The sequence below is a fragment of the Heteronotia binoei genome, chromosome 1 (genome assembly GCF_032191835.1).
Source record: "Heteronotia binoei isolate CCM8104 ecotype False Entrance Well chromosome 1, APGP_CSIRO_Hbin_v1, whole genome shotgun sequence".
In the NCBI taxonomy this organism is placed as follows: Eukaryota; Metazoa; Chordata; class Lepidosauria; order Squamata; family Gekkonidae; genus Heteronotia; species Heteronotia binoei.
In genome coordinates, this window is record NC_083223.1 from 257,051,047 (window position 1) to 257,071,429 (window position 20,383).

Sequence of the window (20,383 nt, forward strand, 5' to 3'; positions counted from 1 at the left end):
TGGTCCAGGCTAGCCCAATCTCATAACATCTCAGATGCTAAGCAGGGTTAGTCCAGGCCAGTATTTGGATGGGAGACCACCAAGGAAGTCCAGGGTTGTTATGAAGAGGCCTGTCATGGTAAACCACCTCTGAATAGCTCTTGCCTTCAAAACTCTAGGGAGGGGTCACCATAAGCCAGTTATGACTCAATGGTGGGGAAAAAATACTACCCTTTATACACTCAATTAATCAGATGGCTTTCTGCTGAGCTCACCTGAATTCCTGCCCTTCTCCAAGTCCAAGAAAATCAAACATTTCATTCCTATTATCTCCCCATTCCTGTATCAGATCTACAATGGTACTCTCCCCCCCCCCACACAAAAAAAATGTATTCAGCAGGGCTTTTTTCTACCAAAAAAGCCCTGGTCAGTAACTAGATCTTGAGATTTTTCTGCTCAGCTATGCACCCTGAGTCTTAGTTCTACAGCTGCATTTATCTCTCTTTCCCTCTCTTTCTCTCCCTCTCTTCCTCTCTTCCCTCGGATTATACTGGAATTTCCATTCGCTTTCTCACTAGACCACTTAGCAAGTTTAGGGACTCACACAAGAAGGTGCCTTATAATGAACCAGACCACTGGCTTCAACTGGAAATGCTGGGGACTGAACCTGGGACCTTCTGCTCCAAACTTCCTTTTTTGTGCAGAAGACTATTAGCAGCCCAAGCCAAATTTCCATTCCGAATAGGTAATAACACCTTCTGCACCTTCTCTTGAGTTTATATAACTAAACAGGTATAAAGGTAAAGTTAGTCCCCTGTGCAAGCACCAGTAGTTTCCAACTCTGGGGTGACATCGCATCAGGACGCTTTCACGGCAGACTTTTTATGGGGTGGTTTGCCATTGCCTTCCCCAGTCCTCTACACTTTCCCCCCAGCAAGCTGGGTATTCATTTTACCAGACGGATGGAAGGCTGAGTCAACCTTGAGCTGGCTACCTGAACCCAGCTTCCACTGGGATTGAACTCAAGTCATGAGCAGAGAGTTCAGACTGCAGTACTGCAGCTTTACCACTCTGCACCATGGGGCTCTGCTGAACAGGTGTACATGGGCATTAACAGTATTTGTATTTATTGCAGGATTCCCAGTGTTTGGTACTATATGTGTGCTTCGTATTATTCTGACTGTACAAGCGTTATTTTGAATCCTGCTTAAATAGACCATCCCTGCTTTCCAATATTTTGAATCTCGGTCAAACTTGCCTAGGAGCTATGTCCCTTAGAACAGGGCGTGCCTGATCCCAACCCTATATATATGCCGATGTTAAAACAGTAACCCTGCAGATCCTTTAGAACAAGAACGAGAGGTGGAGGAAAAGAAGCCTCTCTCTTACACTTGGCTTCTCCAGAGTGAAGCTAGACCAATCAATCAATGAGCCTCTTTCATACCAACGGATACGTACACGCTATCTTCCCAACCGCATACAAGAATAAACAGCAGGAGGCATAAATAGCACCACCAACTAGAGGCATCTGAGCTAAGAGAGAAAACTGGGTGTTTAACTGGAGACAGCAGTCTAACTGAAGGGCCCAGGCTGGACTGATCTTAGATCTTGGAAGCTAAGCACTGTCAGCCCTGGTTCGTATTTGGATGGGAGACCATCAAGGAAGTCCACGAATGCTATGCAAAGGCAGGCACTGGCAAACCACCCCTGAACATCTCTTGACTTAAAAACCCCAAGGTAGCTAAGCGCTGGGAAATATAAATGGAACCTGCAAGTTCAGAAGCTGCTTGCCTCTTAAGTATTAGCTGAGGGGCAGCAGAAGTCAAAAAGGCCTTCTCTTGTGCAGGCCAGAGGCATTTGTCTGCCCACTGGAGACAAATGAGAGAGTGGAGAGCCAGTTTGGTGTAGTGGCTAAGTGTGCGGACTCCTATCTGGGAGAACCGGGTTTGATTCCCCACTCCTCCACTTGCAGCTGCTGGAATGGCCTCGGGTCAGCCATAGCTCTGACAGAGGCTGTCCTTGAAAGGGCAGCTGCTGTGAGAGTCCTCAGCCCCACCCACCTCACAGGGTGTCTGTTGTGGGGGAGGAAGGTAAAGGAGATTGTGAGCCGCTCTGAGACTCTTCGGAGTGGAGGGCGGGATATAAATCCAATATCTTCTTCTTCACTGTCAGAAACAGGATGCTGAACTAGGCAGCCCTTGGGATTAATCCAGCAGGACTCTTCTTAAGGTAAAGTGGGCTGTCAAGTCACAGCCTACTCATGGAGACTCCAATGGAGTTCTACCTCTTGGGGTTCCAAGGCAAGAGATGAGCAGAGGTGGTTTGCCATTGCCTTCCCTCTGCATAGCAACTCTAGTCTTCCTTGGTGGTCTCCCATTTAAGAACTGGATGTGGTTTATTTACTTAGCTTACAAGTTCTGATGAGATCAGGTTAGTCCGGGCTATTTGGGTTCTCACATGCCTATATTCTTATTCCCAACTAGGAATAAGGGCTGTTGTGAAGAAAAATACAATGGGCTCTAGAAAGAGGCTCTGGGCAACTGCCCCCTCTCCCGCTGGCTTCCCGCCCACCCAAGTGAAGGCATTCACCTCCACACACACACCTCAAGGGGAGCTGATCTCTGCCATCTGGAAAGCAGTTATAGTTCTGAGTGATCTCCAGCTCTCACCTGGAGATTGGCAACAGTGATTCTGCAGGAGGAAATGACTGATTTGGAGGGTGGAGTCTATGGCATTGTACCTGTCTGAGGTCCCACCCCTCCTCAAACCCTACCCTCTCCAGGCTCCACCCCTCAAATCTCCAGGAATTTCCCAACCAGTCAGGTGGCATCTAGTCACCCAGAGGGTGCTGCCAGGCCTAGTGTAGCCAACCTCCAGGTGGAGCCTGTAGGATCTCCTGGGATAACAACTGAACTCCAGACAACAGATCTCTCTCCCCCTGGCGAAAATAACTGCTTTGGAGAATAGACTCTGGCATTACATTCAGCTGAGGGCTCTCCCTTTACTGCCTAGCAATAGCCTCTGAGCAATCCTCATCTGTCCTGGGTTAGGCTGAGGGGAGGAAGGAGGGAGGAAGTGACAGGAAAGAAGCAGCCACCATGACCTCTGAGGAAATGCTTTGTGAGGCAGCCATTTCTGAGACCGGTTGATGGAGAGGACACAGAGAAGCATCAGGGATGCGTCTGTCTCTGAGGTAAGACTGTTTTGGTGGTTTGCTCAGTGTTCCTGGGCCTGCAGTAGGCAGGGGACAGGGGAGTCAGCCAATGGTAACCCAGGGGTGGTGACTGATGCATGATGGGCCAATGGTTTATGGAGCACAGGCATCAGCCAAAGGGAGAGCTTCATTTGGCCAATTCAACTATGGTTTTATTATTATAAAGGATACTGCAGAATTGAGCTCCCAAAGTTTAAAATCACCTTCCTAGGTTACCTTTGCAGGGAGAGCCAAGCATGAAACTTTTAGTGGCCAGGTAAGAAAGCTCAAGGCAGCATATCACGTCTGGTGGTGGCAGAAGAGACACGTTTAATATTTCTTGTAGGGTACTAAAACACTTAAGGCAGTTGGAGGGTAAAGCAAGGAGACTCACTTATGCAGCCTACTCCTTGTTCAAATCAAGGACAAGTGCAAATCTTCAGCAACAGCAGCATCCAAATTAAACCTGGCTTTAATTACGCATGCACTTAGTTGCTGGATCAATAATGCAGCTGTCTTGCTGCAGCATTGCCCATTATAAGACTGCTGGGCAGCAACCGACTTGGGGGATCAAGGGCAGCAACTGTGAGATGGCTGACAAAGGCCAGGGCTGGTACAGGATGGGATGCGGCAAGTTTCTAGTCCTTAAGATTTTAAACAGCAGTCGGAAAAGAGCAGATGAAACCTCAGATGGGGAGGGAAGGTAAGCAGCATCTCTGCAAGTCCTGAGGTGGGGGGCTTTGACTTCCTCAACCCGCCCCCCATGACTAGCAGAAGCAGAACTATGCAAAAAACAAACAAGCAGTAGGCCTATGCAACACAGGCTTCATTGGCTGAATGTACACAAAAATCACACAAATTCTGTTTGTGGTTCTTGTAAAAGAGCCTGAGCTACTTTGGTACAGAATCTTTATTTTTGGGAGGGGGGGTGCAAATAGGACACAGTGTTTAGGATACCTGGTATTCACAGCTGGAAAACAAGGCTCTTGCTGGGTGCTACGCAGGAGGAGTTTGGCCTGCGCAGTACCCAATGTGGGGCTGCACTGAAGCCATGACAATGGACACCTGATACCTCTCCTTTCTCTCAGCCTTCCGATCCCCCCTCGAAACCCACCTTTTCTCTGTTAGATGAAGCCACATTTGCTCACATTTGCTACATTCAAGAGCCAGTGCAGTGCAGTAGTTAGAGAGACAGACTAGGATCTGAGTGAGGCAGGTTCGAAACCCTGCTGTTCCATGGAAGCTTGCTGGGAGACCTTGGGCCAGTTCCACTCTCTTAATATGCCCTACCTAACAGGGTTGTGAGGATAAAATAAAGAAGGGAAGAAGGCTGAAAACCACTCTGGATCCCCATTGGGGGAGAAAAATGGGGTCTAAATGAAGCAAAATCATCTAGACCTCAAACCAAAACAAACTAATCTTGTTCATATTCATGTCACTGGAGTGCCCCAGTTCAGTATAGAGCCCCAGCTTTGTAGGCAGTAGATTCCTGGTTCAATCCCTGGCAGGTTAAAGGGTCCCAAGCAGTGTTCCCTCTAAGTGAGTTAGCGAGAGCTATCTCACAGATTTTTAGCCTCCAGCTCACCGATTTTTGTCTTAGCTCAGGAAGGATGACCCCAGAGCACAATGCTCACAACTTTAATGCCAGTAGCTCACAAAGTAGAATTTCTGCTCACAAGACTCTTCAGCTTAGAGGGAGCATTGATTCCAGGTACTGGGAAAACTCCTCCCATACCACAGTCTCTGCAGAGAGCAGGCAAACTCAGACCTAGATGGGCCAATGGCCTGATTCAGTATAAAGCCATTTCATGTGTTTCATCTATGTTTTTTCTCTCACTGTGTCATTCCCTTCCTCTCTCCATCCCCAGCAAAGTAGACTGTGGTCCTGTGGGCAAGGAACCTCTTTTGTGTAGTGGTTAAGTGCGTGAACCCTTATCCCCACCCCTCCACAAGTGGCTGCTGATATGATCTTGGGTCAGCCACAAGTTCTCTCGAGGCTGTTCTAGGAGAGCTCTCTCAGCCCCACCTACCTCACAGGGTGTTTGTTGTGGGGATGGGAAGGGAAAGGAGATTGTATACCACTCTGAGACTCCTTTGGGTAGTGAAGGGCAGGGTATAAATCCAATTATTTCTTCTTCTCCTCCTCCTTCTTCTTCTCTCCTTCCCACTTAGATTAGACACGAAAACACACCTTGTGCATCAATAGTACAGCAATTTTTTCAAAACACACACACCTGGATCTTTGGCACGTTATCAAAAAGTTAAAAGTATCTATACTGATAAATTCAGGTGGGTGGCCATGTTTGTCTAAAGCAGCAGAACTAAGTTCAAACTCAGTGGCACCTTTAAGGCCAACAAATCTTTATTCAGGGTATAAGCTTTCGTGTACATGCATGCTTCTTCAGGTATATTGAAATAAAAGTCACCAGTCTATACGTACAGGTAGAGGGTGAGCAGCAAATTAGTCTACAGCACATTAAATTTGTTTGACAGATACAAGGACTAAACTGGAATAGCAGGTTTAAGTTTATACGGTTACCATTTGTTTGGGTTTAATTCTAGAGGGAAACATAGTGAAGGAAATAAATACGTCAAAATCAGAGGATGGTGGGCAGGGGTACTATTTTCTAAAGTGGACCAGGGTAGAAGCTGCTAAAGTGCTGCTGATGAAAACCAGCTGATAAACAACCAGTTGATTTTTGCTCTCGTGCCTCCCCTCTCCCTTGTATCCAGTCTGCTGCTTGTTCCTGCCCTCAGTTCAAGGCTCTTTTGTAGAACTAGTGGAAGGAACGAAGAAAGAAAATGTGCAATGGCATGTGTGTATGTGGGCACGTGTTGACTGGTGTGCCCTTTGGATGGATTGACAGAGAGCAGCTCAGCGCCTACCACACCGCTGGGCTCCACTCTTCTAGCTTAATCTATTTGCAGATTCGGTCAGCAACCTTTCACAATTAGAAAGCTGTGCTCAACCTCTCCTGATGAATCACCAGCAGGATGGGAACGGAATGCAACAAACAAGGCAGCCATGGGGAGGGGAGGGGTGGCCCTGGACACATAATCATTGCTAATCGTTGGGATAATGCTTGCTGTTCTTTGCTGAAAACCAAAAAGGCCAAAGCAAGGCTGTGTAAAAATGCTCAACGCGAAACAAACAAACAAAAAACCCGGTGACAAGAACAAGACAATTGGCCACTTCTGCACAAGCGGCCAAGCTTGGCAGAGGTAGAAAGCCGCCCCAAGCTGGCAGAGCAACAGACTTTACACAAATCAGAAGCCTGCGAGGAATGACAGATGGGGGCACAGAACTGGGACTCAAAATCTCCTCCTCCACAATCTTGTGGGTTTGAGCAGAACAACTTCCCCCCAGTACTCAGTTTTCCTTTGTCTAAAGACCATTTATTGATTTCCTTTGTTTATATCCCGCCTTTCTCCCGCACAGAGCACCAGCCAAAGGTCGATTTCCTTCAATCTCTTGCACCGTGGAAGCCCATTTTCATCACTTCCCTTTGTCACCCTTAGGCTTTTCATCACTTCCCTTTGTCACTTCCCTTTGTCACCTTTAGGCTTAAATTTACAGAGTCCTGTTTTTCTGTGTATCTGGGAAGTATAGAAGGAAACCCTTCCCTTGTCTCCATGTAGGCCCATTTCACTGCTAAAAGCAGTTAGCCACAAAGATAGATGGCAGTATGTTATAGGGGTCAGAATATCAGCCTAAAGCCAGGAAAACCTGGGTTCACATTCCTGTTCAACCTCATCTGTTCCACAAGGATGCTGTGTGGAATAAAACAGGGTGCAAAGTTACTAATTTAAAACATTTCAAGTTGGCTTGTCTCCCAAAAAGGACCACAGCCAGCTTGAGCTCCTTGAATGAACAGAAGGTTGGGGGAATAGACATCAAATAATTCACCATGGAAAAAGAAATCGAGGGTAAACTCCCATTTCTAGATATCATGGTAATCCACAAAACTAACCTTCAATTAGGTTACAAAGTCTACAGAAAACCAACTCACACAGATCATTATTTACACAAAAACTCCAATCACTACCCTCGGCAAAACAGAGGCATAATCAAAACATTAGTAGACCATGCAAGACAGACACATGAACCGCACTTTCTCAACGATGAACAAAAGTCATCTGAACCACGCACTTCAAGCAAATTTCAAGAATGAAATCAGAAGAGCGATTAAACCAAAGGCAAAACAATCAACTGAAGAAAAAGTCTCCCACAGGAAAAGTGGTTTTGCCATATATCAAAGGAATCACTGACCAGATATGAAAAAACACAACCTACAAACAATATTCAGGCCCACCAGAAAAATACAACAGATGCTACGATCAGCAAAAGACAGAAGAGACCCCCTTACTTTTGCAGGAGTATACCACATACCCTGCAGTTGTGGACAGGTTTACATCAGGACCACACAACATAGCATCCAGACAAGAATAAAAGAACATGAAAGACACTGCAGACTTGGCCAACCTAAAAAATCAGCAGTGGCTGAACACAACCTAACTTAAACAGAACACAGTATCTTATTCCAAGACACTGTAATGCTGGACAACACATCCAATTACCAATGTAAGATTACACAGTAAAGCCATTGAAATCCACAAATATAAACACAATTTGAACAGGAGAGTTTAAAAATAAATAGGGCATGGTTTCCAGACCTGAAAAACACAAAATGCTCTAGCTTACAACAGCACTACAGACAAAATTAGAATTCCAAAAGTCATTCCACATGCAAAGAACCTCCTCAAGAAAGCTCCATATAGAAGAAGACTGCAGATTTATACCCCACCCTTCTCTCTGAATCAGAGACTCAGAGCGGCTTACAATCTCCTATGTCTTCTCCCCCCACAACAGACACCCTGTAAGATGGGTGGGATTGAGAGGACTCTCACAGCAGCTGCCCTTTCAAGGACAACTCCTGAGATAGCTATGGCTAACCCAAGGCCATTCCAGCAGCTGTAAGTGGAGGAGTGGGGAATCAAACCCAGTTCTTCCAAATACAAGTCCGCACACTTAACCACTACATCAAACTGGCTCAACAAAAGAACCTCCTCAGGAAAGCTCCTCCATTAACATGTCACAGCCTGGGAAATTCCTACAAGATAACGACTCAGCCCTACCCCACTTTCCTGAGTAAATATAAATTCCTAACATTTCTTTTTCTTTCCTCTCACTTTGACACGGAGAGAACTCTTTCTGAGTCATACCTCTGAGGATGCCAGCCAAAGCTGCTGGTGAAATGTCAGGTACTACTATGCCAAGACCAAGGCCATAGAGCCTGGAAAATCTACAACAATCAAATAAATAACTGTTGCATTTGTTTTAAGAGCTACTGCAAATGCTTGCATCCTACATTACATATTTGACTGGGGAAAATGCAGGTAGTTTGGATTTTTTTTGTTTAAATTTGTGTAGTAAGGTATATTGGACTTCTCAACTATTTTGAGCACCCAGAATGGGAGAAAAGTGAGATTTAAAAAACCTTTATATTAACTGTCTGCCACCATATCAGTGGCTCAGTGGTGGAGCATCTGCTTGGTAAGCAGAAGGTCCCAGGTTCAATCTCTGGCATCTCCAAAAAAAGGGTCCAGGGAAGTAGGTGTGAAAAACCTCAGCCTGAGACCCTGGAGAGCCGCTGCCAGTCTGAGTAGAGAATACTAACTTTGATGGACCAAGGGTCTAATTCAGTATAAGGCAGCTTCATATGTTCATATTGAATCTGTGGGTTCTTTTGAAATTTTAAGGACAGGTAGTGGGCACCACAACAGAATGGCTGAGATGAGTGAGCTGGGACCAAATGTAAAATGGCTGCATTGAGGTTTAGTTACAGAATGGCTGTGATGAATGGGTCAGGACCAACTGCAACATGGCTGCCATGGGCAGAATGGCTTTGATAGGTGAGTCGGGACCAATTGCAAAATGGCTGCCATGGGGTTTGTTCTCAGAATGTTGGGATGTTCCACACCAAGCATTCCCCTGTGATACAGGCAGGTGCTTCTGACTGGCTGCTGCCTGTAGACACAAAGGTGATGTTTCCTGGGTTCTTCTGAAGTATCCCCTCTTGGGAGAGCCAGTATGGTGTAGTGGTTAAGTGTGCGGACTCTTATCTGGGAGAACCGGGTTTGATTCCCCACTCCTCCACTTGCACCTGCTGGCATGGCCTTGGGTCAGCCATAGCTCTGGCAGAGGTTGTCCTTGAAAGGGCGGCTGCTGTGAGAGCCCTCTCCAGCCCCACCCACCTCACAGGGTGTCTGTTGTGGGGGAGGAAGGAAAAGGAGATTGTGAGCCGCTCTGAGACTCTTCGGAGTGGAGGGTGGAATATAAATCCAATATCTTCTTCTTCTTCTTCTTCTTGCAGTGAAGTGGACTCCAGCTGGTGTTGGCTCCTTGTTTGGGGGAGGGGAGAAGTAGGTGCCAGGAAGCACACTGGTGAGGGCCATGGCAACCACAGATGCCATGTTGGGGATTGATTATTTTAATTAAAAGAGGACCACAATAAGCTTACTGACATAATTCTCCAGTTCAAAGCCAAGAGTCCAGTGGAATTCACAGTCCACCATGTGTTTTCAAGCAGTCGGTGAGAAGAAAAACATGAACTGTCTTATAAATCAGAGCAAACCACTACGGCATATGGGACAGAATATCAGACTAGGATCAGATGGAGCAACTGCAAAGTAATGCACATACTGAAGCAAAAAATCCTAACTATAAACATAGATTGATGAGGTTAAAACTGGCAGTGACTGACCAGGAGAGAGATGTCCAAGTCATGGCAGAAAACTTACTGAAAATGTCAACTCAATGTGCAACTGCAATAAAAAAGGCACACACTATGCTGGGGATTATTAACTTTCAAAGTAATTAACAGAAGGAATCAGCCAATATCATAATGCCCCCGTATGATGCAAGCTCATTTGGAATACTGTGTACAGTTCTGGTCACTGTACCTCAAAACAGATATTATAGCACTGGAAAAAGTGCAGGAAAGGGCAACTAAGACAATTAAGGAGATGGAACACCTGCCTTATGAAGAAAGGTTAAAGAGGTTAGGATTCTTTAGCTCGGAAGAACGACAATTAAGGCGTGACATGACTGAGGTTTACAAAATTATGCATGGTACAGAGAAGGTCGAGAAAGAAATACTTTTCTCTGTTTCTCACAATACAAGAACTTGTGGGCACTCAATGAAATTAAGAACATAAGAGAAGCCATGATAGATCAGGTCAATGGTCCATCCAGTCCAACACTCTGTGTCACACAGTGGCCAAAAAACCAGGTGCCATCAGGAGGTCCATCAGTGGGGTCAGGACACTAGAAGCCCTCCCACTGTTGCCCCCCCAAGCACCAAGAATACAGAGCACCACTGCCCCAGATGGAGAGTTCCATCAATATGCTATGGCTAATAGCCATATGTGCAACTGAAATTAAAAAGGCACACGATATGCTGCTAAATTAATGAGCAGTAAGCTTAGAACAGATAAAAGGAAGTACTTTGTTGTGGGTCAGCCAGGACTTAGTGTTAGCAAGGATTCCTCAGGAGAAGAGGAGTTCGTGTAGCCAGCTCTGAGTCACCAGAAGCTGGCAAGCAGGAAGCTGAGCTGCAGGTTTGTCAGGATTCACAGCCAACAGCTGGTGCAGAGCCTTCCTCCAGTCCTGATTCAACACGTGAAACTCAGTTGGTCTCTCCAGTCCTCCAGTAAAACCCACACCCTTAAAGCACTGCAGATGAAAGCTAAGAACAGGACTACAGGAGAGACAAAAAAGTGCACACCTCCTGGCCCAACATCAGCTGTTTTCTAGCAAAGATGAACAGCTGCAGAATTACTGCTGAGTAGCTGGCTGCAAGCATGACCCTTAAGCATATGGCTATAAAAACCAGACAAAGGAGGCTGTTGGGCATGGATGCAGTGTGTGTGGTAGATCAACTCTGCCTGGCCTCATTTTCTAGAACCCTGGCCTTTGGAATCAATGATTCTGACTTGCCTGACTTCTGGCACTTGGTACTCTGAGCCTGCTAGCCATACATACCTCTTCACCCAAAAAGTAATTAACACATGGAATTCACTGCCACAGGAAGTGCTGGTGGCTACAAGCACAGACAAGCTTCAAGAGGGGACTGCATAAACATACATGGCAGAAGTCAATCAGTGGCTATTAGCCACAAGATATAGTAGTGATGCTCTGCATTCCTGGTGTTTGGGGAAGCAACAGTGAGAGGGCTTCAGAAGTTCTGGCCCCACTGGTGGACCTCCTGATGCCACCTGGGGTTTGGCCACTGCGTTACAATGGAGTGTTGAACTGGGTGGGCCATTGGCCTGATCCAACATGGCTTCTCTCATGTTCTTACGGAGTGCTGAGTTCTGATGCTCCCTGCTCAAGCATGAAGCTCACTGTATGAGAAGAAGAAGACTGCAGATTTATACCCCACCCTTCTCTCTGAATTAGAGACACAGAGTGGCTCACAATCTCCTTTATCTTCCTCCCCCACAACAGACACCCTGTGAGGTGGGTGGGGCTGAGAGCGCTCTCACAGCAGCTGCGCTTTCAAGGACAACCTCTGCCAGAGCTATGGCTGACCCAAGGCCATTCCAGCAGGTGCAAGTGGAGGAGCAGGGAATCAAACCCAGTTCTCCCAGGTAAGACTTAACCACTACACCAAACTGGCTCTATTGAGCTAGGGCTCATTAGCCTCTCTTGGCCTAGCTGACCTTAAAAGGTCATTGTGAGGACAAAATTGGCAAATTCTCAGAGAAAGGATGGGATAAAAATATTAACAGGAAGAATATACAGACAAAAGATGTGTTCGTCTCTGGATATGAGCCTGTCCTGCATTGTGTCAGGCCACTCATCCATTTGATGGTGGAAAGTGCCATTGAATCACAGCTGATTCTGAGGTTTTCAAGGCAAGAGATGAACAGAGATGGTTTGCCATTGTCTGCCTCTTTGTAGCAACCCTGGATTTCCTTGGTGGTCACTCACCCAAATACTAACCAGGGTTGACCCTGCTTAGTTTCTAAGATCTGACATGATTGGCCTAGCCTACGCAATCCAAGTCATGATGCTGATCCATTTAGCCAATCAAGAATGGCTCTTTGCTGTAGAGCCAGTTTGGTGTAGTGGTTAAGTGTGTGGACTCTTATCTGGGAGAACCGGGTTGGATTCCCCACTCCTCCACTTGCACCTGCTGGAATGGCCTTGGGTCAGCCATAGCTCTGGCAGAGGTTGTCCTTGAAAGGGCAGCTGCTGTGAGAGCCCTCTCAGCCTCACCCACCTCACAGGGTGTCTGTTGTGGGGGAGGAAGATAAAGGAGATTGTGAGCCGCTCTGAGACTCTGAGATACGGAGTGGAAGGTGGGATATAAATCCAATAACAACTTCTTCTTCTTCTCTGAGGTTGAGGTCTTTCCCAGCCTGGCTCTCAGAGGCCACCTTCAGCTCAAAGTGTCAAGAGCTGGATCTAGGACCTCCTGCATGCAAAACAGATGCTCTGCCGCTGAACTCACATGAAGCTGTCTTGTTTTCTTATCAGATCTATGGGTTCACTGAGCTCCATATTGTCAAAGGGCCTTGCTATGTCTTTGCTGAGGCTGTAGGTCTTGTGGTCTGATGTAACTCTGATGGGAACATTGTGGGAGGTTGGGCAGGGTTGCTTTCGCCTGCTTGCTCTTTCTTTTGTCTGTAACACATGAAATATCCACTCTGCCCTGGCAGGGAAGCTCATGTCTGGGTTTCAAGGACATGATATCTCCTCACAGAGACTGTCTCAGCACCTGCTGGGCATGCAGTGGGGAGTTGGGTGAAAAACTGAAGAAGAAGAAGAAGACTTCAGATTTATACCCCGCCCTTCTTTCTGAATCAGAGACTCAGAGCAGCTCACAATCTCCTATATCTTCTCCCCCCACAACAGACACCCTGTGAGGTGGGTGGAGCTGAGAGGCCTCACAGCAGCTGCCCTTTCAAGGACAACCTCTGCCAGAGCTACGGCTGACCCAAGGCCATTCCAGCAGATGCAGGTGGAGGAGTGGGGAATCAAACCCGGTTCTCCCAAATAAGAGTCCATACACTTAACCACTACACCAAACTGGCTGTTACCTTTGATATGCACAGGCTTTCTGCTAAAAATTTTGGCTGGCTGGTAATGGCCTGGGAAAGTGTATAAAGATCTGGCTCAAAGGGTTATAGCCACATCTGACACAAAGAGTCATACCTGCAGTATTGTGTCTATCAATAAAATCCTTTTCTGACACATATGGCCTTCTATGATTGTCAGCAGCTTCAAAAGTTGTTGGTAAAGGGTTTTTCCTAGACTTTTTATCTCAGTTTTTTTTTAACTGGACATGCTGAGCAATGACCCTGAGATCTTCCACATGCAAGCCATGTCTTCAACTGCTGCGATTTGACCCATCTTCTAAAGCAAGGCTCTGTCAACATTTACTAGTGTGTTGCTTTTTAAACTGCACTCCAGGGAACCCTGCAGCTCCTCAAAAGGTCATTGGAAGGGGGAGGGTCTTTGATGGAGGAAAAAAAAATCAGTTAACGGCAGGACAAGATTTCCTGAAAGACAGCTTGCCTGACCAATCCTGATCTTCTTCTGCAATGGGCGGTCACAGGAGAATATCTGGCATCTGCTTGGCATGTGCAGGACCTACCAGGAGCAGCTGGTGCACTTCTTAAGTGTACCCTAAAACATACCCAGAATGCTTTGCAACATAGAAGTCAATGCTGGCTGCAGGTATCAGGGCACCCTGTTCTAGCAGGCCTTCTGTGATTGGCAGCAATTCCTCCTTGCCATTCACATTCATCCTTCAGGATAGAACAAGTCAGCAACTGAGCAGGTAGGAACACACACACACACTGGGGCAAGTGATGCTCTATATTCTTGGTGCTTGGGGGGGGCGGTGCAACAGAGGGAGGGCTTCTAGTGTCCTGGCCCCACCGGTGGAACTCCTGATGGCACCTTGTTTTTTGGTCACTGTGTTGGACTGGATGGGCCATTGGCCTGATCCAACATGGCTTCTCTTAAGTTCTTGTGTTCATACCAACACACAGTGGAGAACCAGTTTGGTGTAGTGGTTCTTATCTGGGAGAACCGGGTTTGAATCCCGCTCCTCCACTTGCAGCTGTTGGAATGGCCTTGGGTCAGCCATAGCTCTCGTAGAAGTTGTCCTGGAAAGGGCAGCTGCTGTAAGAGTTCTCTCAGCCCCACCCACCTCACAGGGTGTCGGTTGTGCAGGGGAGGGGGAGGTAAAGGAGGCTGTGACAGCTCTGAGACTCTGAGATTCAGAGTATAAGGCAGGATATAAATCCAATATCATCATCTTCTTCTTGTCTGCAATCTCTCTTTGGGCCAGAAGCAGCAGCCAAGGCCAGGAATGCTAGGCAACAATGGAACAGGCTTCCTCGGGAGGTGGTGGGCTCTCCTTCGTTGGAGGTTTTTAAACAGAGGCTAGATGGCCATCTGACAGCAATGCTGATTCTGTGAACTTAGGGGAAGGTGTTTGTGACTTTCCTGCATTGTGCAGTCAGTTGGACTAGATGACCCTGGGGATCCCCTCCAACTCTATGATTCTATGACCTCAGGCCAGGGAAGATGCCCAGCCATGCTGACAGCAGAAGCTGGCTCCATATAGGAGTCTCTGGGCATTCAAATCAATTTGGGAAAGGGCTCCCTGAAAGCAGAAAGCTTGAAAGACCTGAGAAAACCAGCAAGAGAGATTCTTGTGTGACATAAGCAGGGATGGAATTCTAGCAGGAGCTCCTTTGCATATTGGGCCACACATCCCTGATGTAGCCAATCCTCCAAGAGCTTACAAGGCTCTTTTTTTGTAAGTTCTTGGAGGACTGGCTGTATCAGGGGTGTGTGGCCTAATATGCTCCTGCTAGAATTCCACCTCTGGACATAAGCACTTGTGCAATCCTTCCTGCACTGCACCGGTGGCATCACGCCTCCCCGCACCCTGGAAAGGAACCGCCCCACTGAGAGCACACTCCCACTTGGGACAGAGAACGCAGAGCGAATGGAAACCAAAACCCAGCAGCAGCACAACGTGCGTCAACTGCCAAGGAGGCCAGGAGCTCTCGGGAAAGGGATAGAGAGGATAATACAGAAAAAATAACTTAATACCACTCTATAAATCCACAGCGGGACCGTGCGCCAAAAGCAGTTTGCAGTCATTACCTTCACAGAATTGGGAGAAAGCTGTCTCAAGAAGGGCAGGAGAACCAGGTGGAGGTGGTGGGAGGGAAGGGGGAAGGAGGGAGCTTGAAAATTTCAAGGCAATGGAAACTGAGAAAAAGGAACAGCAGAGCTCAGCAGAGAGGAGAAGAATGAAGGTGGAAGGGGTCCAGAGCCACTCTGGAGTCTGAGGACCAGCTAACCGTGATTTTCTTTTTAACCACAAGGAAAACTACTGGGGATTTTTTTTAAAGCCCTTAATTTTGATCCATTATTTATTCAAAGATTTATAACCTGCTTTTCAGTTTTCTGCCATCCCCTGAGTGGCCAGCAACCCGCAATTAAAATGGAAATATTACCGGTTAAAGCAAAAAAAAAAAAGAAGAAGAATAACTGCACCCTCCAAATTAATAAAACCACAGAGAGGAATTGGAATGAGATCAACAAGGAAACGGGAGACTGCAGAAGCAGACAGGAAAAGCTCCCACTGACCAAGGCAATTCATAAGAACATAAGAGAAGCCATGTTGGATCAGGCCAATGGCCCATCTAGTCCAACACTCTGTGTCACACAGTGGCCAAAAAAACCAGGTGCCATCAGGAGGTCCACCAGTGGGGCTAGGACATTAGAAGACCTCCCACTGTGCCCCCCCCCCAAGCACCAAGAATACAGAGCAACAGTGCCCCAGACAGAGAGTTCCAACAATACGCTGTGGCTAATAGCCACGGATGGACCTCTGCTCTATATGCTTATCCAATCCCCTCTTGAATTCTGGCAACCACCATGTTTGTCCAGTGCCAAGAGGCCAGCAGAGATGTCTCAATCACAGACTGCCTGTTTTGCAAGCAGAAGGTCGCAGGTTCCATCCCTCGCATCTCCAGTTACAGGATATCAGGCAGCAGGGGGTAGGAAAGACTTACCTCTCAACCCTAACCCCTAGAGCTGAGCATGATGCCCAGGAGCACTGTGCCGTCTGCTGACACCTTTTCTGGCACCCACCAAGTGTTTTTAGGAAATTGGTGGGGCTAGGTAGGGCTTTTGCCCATCAAGGCTTCTGATTGACTACTGGAGATTTGACGGTCATGATCTTTTAAATGTTGCTTTGGAAGCGGCTGCTGCCACAGCACAAGGATCTACATCGGGGTGGCCAAACTTGCTTAACGTAAGAGCCACATAGAATAAATGTCAGATGTTTGAAAGCCACAAGACATGAACATCAGATGAAGGAAGGAAGGAAGGAAGGAAGGAAGGAAGGAAGGAAGGAAGGAAGGAAGGAAGGAAGGAAGGAAGGAAGGAAGGAAGGAAGGAAGGGAGGGAGGGAGGGAGGGAGGGAGGGAGGGAGGTGGAGGTGGAAAGAAAGCAGCTTTAAATGGATTCTCCAAACTGCTGGCTGGCTTGGCTTGGAAAAGTGATTTAAAGAGAGAAGGGGTGGTGGGGCTTTAAGAGTCACACAATATATGTGAAAGAGCCACATGTGACTCCCGAAGCACAGTTTGATCACCCCGATCTACATTATATATTGCTGAAGTGGAACTGTAGCGAACACTTTGTGGCTGACTCTGCCTCCTGTGGCAGCCATTTTATGACAGCCATTTTGTTGTTGCACTCACCATGCCATGTCAGGATTCCAAATGTGCCCACAGTCTTCAAAAGGTTAGGGATCCCTGCCTTAGAGAGCCTCTTCCAGTCAGAGCAGCCAACACTGAGAGACAGAAGGCAGCCTGACATGTTCAAGAGCAATAATCCTATGTTTCAGCTTGCAGCTGTAGAATGGCCTTGAGTGAGCCATAGCTCTCGCAAGAGTTGTCCTTGAAAGGCAGCTTCTGTAAGAGCTAAAGGAGATTGTGACCGCTTTGAGATTCAGAGTATAGGGCGGGATATAAATCCAATAATAATATCCTCCTGCTCCTCCGTCTTCTTCTTCGTGGGGCCATAGCTCAATGGCAGAGCACTTGCTTTGCTAGCTGAAGGTCCCAAGCAGGCTCAGTCCTTGGCATCTTCATTTAAAGGCAGCAAGGCATTGGCAAAGCTCTTTCTCTCCTGCAGACCCTGGAGAGCTGCTGCCAGACAGGTACACAATAATGTGCTAGACAGCCCAAGGGAGTATACTTTAGCTGTACTGAATCCAGATGTTGAGACTGGTGTCTGCAGCTGGTCCTGAGCTGGCATCCTGGTAGGGTATCAGCTGGGGACTTGGTTACATGTGCTCAGCTCTTGCCAAAGGAGGGAACTGCATCCATCTCCACCAGCTGAGGATGTCCCTCTGCACCCATAAACCAAACCAGGTTGGCTGACAGGCCTGGTTCACACAACACAGATGCCCTAATCTGCAGCAACTGAAATTAATCAAATGCATGGTTTTTCCTCCTCCTAGTGGAAACTTGGCTTTGGCCATGGCTTTTGGTAACGACGTTGCCCTGGAATGCAAGCTGCTTTCTGGAAGGGAAAAAATGGGGGGTGGGGAATGGAAATTTCCATTTTCTCCTTCCATTGCTGAAAACGGCACCAAGGAGGCTAAACCGAGATGCTTATTATATGAAGAGCACCATTCCCCCTGTCACATCAGATGGGATCACAAAGATCAGAGGCGACACTGGCTAAACAGAGGACAGGAGAATATCTCTGGACTGCACACCAAAACGTGAAAATTTCACAAGATAGGGGAAACGGCCAGGCTGTGCAGAGGTTTGAGAAGGCCCAACCGCGGCCGGAGAAGATGGACTTTCGGTTATGCTCATTCAAGAGGCACCCAAAACTGTTTCACGATGCCGCAGGTCAGCACCAGGCCTCAGCTTCAGCAGGAATAATCCCCAGTGCTTTTGTGCATTGCTGAAAATCATGCCCTGGAAGGTGTACAGAAGATATGAAAACGGCACAAATCAGGACTCTCAAATCTGGCACACTTCTACGGCTGTGACAGCACGGAATGTAGCAACCAGGTCCGTGGCCTCAACTAGCAAACTAGACGGCAACTCTAAGGAAAGTCCTGGGAGACCCAGACAGCGAGGCTTGGAGGCTATGAAGTCAGGCCTGAAGACCCGCCTACAAAGGACAGACCCCGCCCATGCAGAAGGAAGCCCCTGGGTTAGGAACTAGCAGCCCAGACTACAAGAATGGGCAGCAGAGCCAAGGAGCCAACCCAGCGACTGCCTGAACTTCCTCCCCCCTCCCTGTCCTCCATGTGCCTGAGGCGTGGTAAACACAGGCAGTAGCAGGAAGAGAGGGAAATCAGGTGGCAGGGCGAGCTGCACCCCTCCGGCCAGCAGGGGAGGGATAACAACTCTTCAAAGTTCCCTGACATCAATTATTCCCTTTGAATGGAAAACTAGCACAGCATGCAAAAGGCTAGGCTAGAATTTTCTCCCTGGTTTTTTTTTAAGTTTTTAAATTTCAGGGTGCATTAAAAATGGAACTCCCCTTCCTGGAGACTAACAATTCAGTCTGCTGTATCATCTCATTCTGTGGGCCAGAGATGCCCACCAAACACTGAGATGCCTGGCTCTAACTCTTTGATTAAGAGATTGATGTCCAAAGCAAAACCCAAAGATGTCTCTCAGTGATCAGACTGCTGCTGAGCCTTGTGTTTCTCCAATGGAAGGAATCCTCTTCCTTCCCTGCCCCAGGAAGAGTTCTGGACCGCTTGAAAGCTTTGCCCCACCGTTTTGTGACGCTTGGCTGGTAGGTCTTGCTGAAGGGGTGAAGCCCAACGTGCTGTCCCGGGCCTGCTGAACTAGAAAGGCTGGGGGAGTGGATGAACAACTTTTTCCAGCTGTCCAGGGACGCTGTCCAAGGTCCTGAACCTCCTGCCCATCAACTTCATTGGATGCCACCGAGTTCCAGCATTTTGGGAGGAGAAAGTTTTCTTTGGTAACTCTCTCCAAAAGGTAAAGGTAGTCCCCTGTGCAAGCACCAGTCGTTTCCGACTCTGGGGTGATGTCGCATCACAACGTTTTCCAGATTTTTTCCAGGGTGGTTTGCCATTGCCTTCCCCAGTCATTTACGCTTTACCCCCAGCAAGCTGGGTACTCATTTTGCCGACCTCAGAAGGATGGAAGGCTGAGTCAACCTTGATCCAGCTACCTGAACCCAGCTTCCACCGGGATTGAACTCAGGTCGTGAGCAGAACTTTGACTGCAGTACTGCAGCTTTACCACTCTGTGCCATGGGGCTACCTAACTCTCTCCAACCCATGCATAATTTTATAACCTTCTATCATGTCCCCCCTTAGTTGTTTCTTTTCTAAACTGAAAGGTCCCAGATTCTTCAGCCTTTCCTGAGAGGAAAGGTGCTCCTGCACTCCAATCATCTTGGTTGCCCTCCTCTGTGACCAAAACCGTATACAGTATTCCAAGTGAGGTTGCATACAGGGACCTTACCAGGGCTTTTTTTGTAGCAGAAACTCCTTTGCATATTAGGCCACACACCCCAATGTAGCCAAGCCTCTAAGAAGAAGAAGAAGATGATACTGGATTTATATCCTGCCCTATACTCTGAATCTCAGAGTGGTCACAATCTCCTTTACTTCCCCCACACACACACGCACAACAGACATCTTGTGAGGAGAGTGGGGCTGAGAGATGTCTTACAGAAGCTGTCCTTTCAAGGACAACTCCCACGAGACCCAAGACCATTCCAGCAGCTGCACGTGAAGGAGTGGGGAATCATACCCAGTTCTCCCAGATAAGAGTCCGCACACTTAACCACTACACCAAACTAACTCTTAGAGCTTACAAGGCTCTTAGTACAGGGCCTATTGTAAACTCTTGAAGGACTGGTTACATCAGGGGTGTGTGGCCTAATATGCAAAAGAGTTCCTGCTACACAAGAAGCCCTGGGCATTACTATATTGACTGTTTTAATTCTCAGTCCGTTTCCTAATAATCCCTAACAAAGTTTGCCTTTTTCAGAGCTGCAGCACACTGAGTTGACACTTCCATTGAGCTATGACCCCAAGATCCTTCTTTCTCAGTCTCAGCAACTTCAGACCCCATTAGAAGAAGATATTGGATTTATATTCCGCC

The 20,383-nt window shown here is 47.4% G+C and overlaps 2 protein-coding genes across 3 annotated transcripts in view; both read right to left on the minus strand.

Moving 5' to 3' along the window:
• The window catches only part of LGALS12 (galectin 12), a 403,592-nt gene extending 396,270 nt beyond the window's left edge, over positions 1 to 7,322 (minus strand). The window contains exon 1 of the mRNA XM_060253998.1: positions 7,319 to 7,322. The gene's annotated coding sequence lies outside the window, so the exon portion shown is untranslated. The remainder of the gene's footprint in view (positions 1 to 7,318) is intronic.
• The window catches only part of PC (pyruvate carboxylase), a 548,480-nt gene that overhangs the window by 335,153 nt on the left and 192,944 nt on the right, over positions 1 to 20,383 (minus strand). The gene's annotated exons all lie outside the window — the stretch shown is intronic.